The sequence below is a fragment of the Salmo salar genome, chromosome ssa22, assembly GCF_905237065.1.
Source record: "Salmo salar chromosome ssa22, Ssal_v3.1, whole genome shotgun sequence".
NCBI lineage: Eukaryota > Metazoa > Chordata > Actinopteri > Salmoniformes > Salmonidae > Salmo > Salmo salar.
In genome coordinates this window covers 24,297,662-24,301,969 of record NC_059463.1, presented here as the reverse complement: position 1 = coordinate 24,301,969, position 4,308 = coordinate 24,297,662, and positions in this window count along the sequence as shown.

Below are 4,308 nucleotides of genomic sequence, written 5' to 3'. Positions count from 1 at the left end.
GATTGTTGTTCTGAGTTTTCTTGAGTGTTTTCTTCATCTTATGGATGCATGATGTTTTTTGTTAAATTTAGTCACATTTTTTGTCAAATGCCAAGGACCTCATGTTACATCATCCTTCAGGGTTTCACATAATACATGGCCCATAGGTGGCCCATAGCAGTCAATAGGAGTTCATGTCCTTTGGTAATTTCATGGTCAGGCAGGGCAGAGACAGGCTTGGTTAAGATTCTTATCATCATCATCATGCTGCCTCTATGTGTTCAGTATGCTTAGTCATTGAGCTCACGGTCTTATGAAACATTATAATCCATGACACCAGTAAGGATAATTCTTCTCAGTACTCTGTGTGGAGACGGATGTGATTGTTGGTTCCAAAGAGCCACAGGAGCTCTGAGGTTGAGTCTGTATATGCCCCCCGCTCTCAATGGAATTCTGTGTGTCAGGGCCCAGCGTTCCCTGGAGGAGAACAGATGCACCCTCTAGCTCTCATCCTCTCACTCACTCTCTCTCACCCTCTCTCATCCTCTCTCTCTTTCTTAAGACTTGCACTACATAGTGTAAAGAAAGTAAAATCAATGACATCAAGTGTATATTGTGTATTGGTGAGTAAAACATTAGCTCCCACTCACACCACACGATTGTACCTGTATCAATATTTGATCAGGCAGAATAGCAATCGTTTTTCTTCCCAAACAATCAGCACACTGGGAGCACCAGGTTGCTCTCACTCTGATTCATGGCCTTGGAAAAAAAAGTGGTTGTGATGTATTCATTAATAACCTCAGAGAAAGTGCAGTGCTACTGAGTGCACTGCTGGAACTTAGAGAGCAGCCAGTCAAATGATAGATCACCCCCAGCCAGATGGTGGCAGGATACATAGGGAGCGGTGGCATCACTTAGGGACCTGCCTGGACTGTTAAACAGCCTGTAAACAGCAGGAGTGGGGAATTGTTCTTTAACACGGAATGTATTGGAAGATGCTTCAAAGGAGTATTGTTGTGTATGTGCAGTCTATCACTCTATTGGGAGGTGACAACAAAAAATGGTCACTTGTTTTCCAATTCTATTAAATTCTGGTGATTGATTTGGCTCCCAAGTGTAAAACAAAATTACAAATTACAACACAAATTAAGTAATAGATCCATATGTCACACACACCACCACCCTCTCTCTCTCTCCATCCCTCCCTCCAAAGTCCCCTCTAGGATATCCGGCCAATCATAAAAGTGGGGGCTATACATGGCCACATTTGGAAAACCTTTCACTTCAATCTATGAGATGTCTACTAGAATGTACAGTCAATGTATGTTAAAAATCCTGTTTAATTTATCCTACTACAAATCACAGTCCTAGCTCACACACTGACTGAGACTTTGATTATAATTGAGTTAATAGTAAAGGTGCACCTGTAGAGATACAGTACATAACAGGGTGACTGATATACAATATACTTTACACAGTAAAGTTTCATATCTGCATCAGAGTTTTTATTTCAAAGGAACATGACAAACTGTCCATTAAGCAACCATTTAAGGTGAGTTACAGAGAGATGCGATAAATTAGCAATTCTCTGAAGCATATGCTGTTCTGACAGACAGTATTTTCTTAACACGGGATATTGATGTTATTAGACAGATCCCCTCAGTCAGTGAGAGAGGTTTTATGTCTGTCTGAAGAGGAAATGACAGATTTAATATGATTCTGTCAGCTCATAACTTCAGAGCAGTGGTGTAAAGTACTTAAGTTGGTGGTTGGAGACATCCCTCTAGTGGTGTGGGGGCTGTGCTTTGGCAAAGTGGGTGGGGTTATATCCTGCCTGTTTGGCCCTGTCCGGGGGTATCATCGGATGGGGCCACAGTGTCTTCTGATCCCTCCTGTCTCAGCCTCCAGTATTTATGCTGCAGTAGTTTATGTGTCGGGGGGGCTAGGGTCAGTCTGTTACATCTGGAGTATTTCTCTTGTCTTATCCGGTGTCCTGTGTGAATTTAAATATGCTCTCTCTAATTCTCTCTTTCTCTCTTTCTTTCTTTCTCTCGGAGACCATGCCTCAGGACTACCTGGCATGATGACTCCTTGCTGTTCCCAGTCCACCTGGCCGTGCTGCTGCTCCAGTTTCAACTGTTCTGCCTGCGGCTATGGAACCCTGACCTGTTCACCGGACGTGCTTGTTGCACCCTCGACAACTACTATGATTATTATTATTTGACCATGCTGGTCATTTATGAACATTTTAACATCTTGACCATGTTCTGTTATAATATCCACCCGGCACAGCCAGAAGAGGACTGGCCACCCCTCATAGCCTGGTTCCTCTCTAGGTTTCTTCCTAGGTTTTTGGCCTTTCTAGGGAGTTTTTCCAAGGGAGTTTTTCCTAGCCACCGTGCTTCTTTCACATGCATTGCTTGCTGTTTGGGGTTTTAGGCTGGGTTTCTGTACAGCACTTTGAGATATCAGCTGATGTACGAAGGGCTATATAAATAAATTTGATTTGATTTTGATTTAAGTAAAAATACTTCAAAGTACTACTTAAGTAGTTTTTGGGGGTATCTGTACGTTACTTTACTATTTAGACTACTTTTACTTTCACTTCACTACATTCCTAAAGAAAATAATGTAATTTTTACTCTGTCCATTTTCCCTCACACCCAAAAGTACTCGTTCAATTTTTAACACTTAGCAGGACAGGAAAATGGTCCAATTTACGCACTTCAAGAGAACACGTGGGCATCCCTACTGCCTCTGATCTGGCAGACTCACTAAACACAAATGTATTATTTGTAAATTATGTCTGACTGTTGGAGTGTGCCCCTGGCAATCTGTAAAATTTTAAAACAAGAAAATGATGCCATCTGCTTTGCTTAATATAATACATTTGAAATTATTTATACTTTTACTTTTGATACTTAAGTATATTTTAGCAATTTCATTTACTTTTGATACTTAAGTACACTACTAGTCAAAAGTTTTAGAACACCTACTCATTCAAGGGTTTTTCTTTATTTGGACTATTTTCTACATTGTAGAATAATAGTGAAGACCTCAAAACTATGAAAAACCACATATGGAATCATTCAGTAACCAAAGAACTGTTAAGCGAATCAAAATATACTTGGCATTTGAGATTCTTCAAATAGCCATCCTTTACCTTGATGACAGATTTGCACACGCTTGGCATTCTCTCAACCTGGATTGCTTTTCCAATAGTCTTGAAGGAGTTCCCACATATGCTGAGCACTTGTTGACTGCTTTTCCTTCACTCTGCGGCCCGAGTCATCCCAAACCATCTCAATTTGGTTGAGGTGGGGGATTGTGGAGGCCAGGTCATCTGATGCAGCACTCCATCACTCTCCTTCTTGGTCAAATAGCCCTTACACAGCCTGGAGGTGTGTTGGGTCATTGCCCAGTTGAAAAACAAATGATAGTCCCATTCAGCGCAAACCAGATGGGATGGCGTATCGCTGCAGAATGATGTGGTAGCCATGCTGGTTAAGTGTGCTTTGAATTCTAAATAAATCACAAACAGTGTCACCAGAAAAGCACCCTCACACCATTACACCTCCTCATCCATGCTTTACGGTGGGAAATACACATGCAAAGATCATCCGTTCACCCACACCGCATCTCACAAAGACATGACGGTTGGAACCAAAAATCTCCAATTTGGACTCCAGACCAAAGACCAAATTTCCACCGGTCTAATGTTCATTGCTCGTGTTTCTTGGACGAAGCAAGTCTCTCCTTCTTATTGGTGTCCTTTAGTAGTGGTTTCTTTGCAGCAATTCAACCATGAAATCCTGATTCACACACTCTTCTCTGAACAGTTGATGTTGAGATGTGTCTGTTACTTGAACTCTATGAAGCATTTATTTGGGCTGCAATTTCTGAGGCTGGTAACTCTAATGAACTCATCCTCTGCAGCAGAGGTAACTCTGGGTCTTCCATTCCTGTGGCAGTCCTCATGAAAGCTAGTTTCATCATAGCGCTTGATGGTTTTTGTGACTGCACTTGAAGAAACATTAAAAGTTCATGAACTGTTCTGTATTGACTGACCTTCATGTCTTAACGTAATAATGGACTGTTGTTTCACTTTGCTTATTTGAACTGTTCTTGCCATAATATGGACCTGGTCTTTTACCAAATAGGGCTATCTCCTGTATAGCCCCCTACCTTGTCACAACACAACTGATTGGCTCAAACGCATTAAGAAGGAAAGAAATTCCACAAATTAACTTTTAAGAAGGCACACCTGTTAATTGAAATGCATTCCGGTGACTACCTCATTAAGATGGTTGAGATAATGCCAAGAGT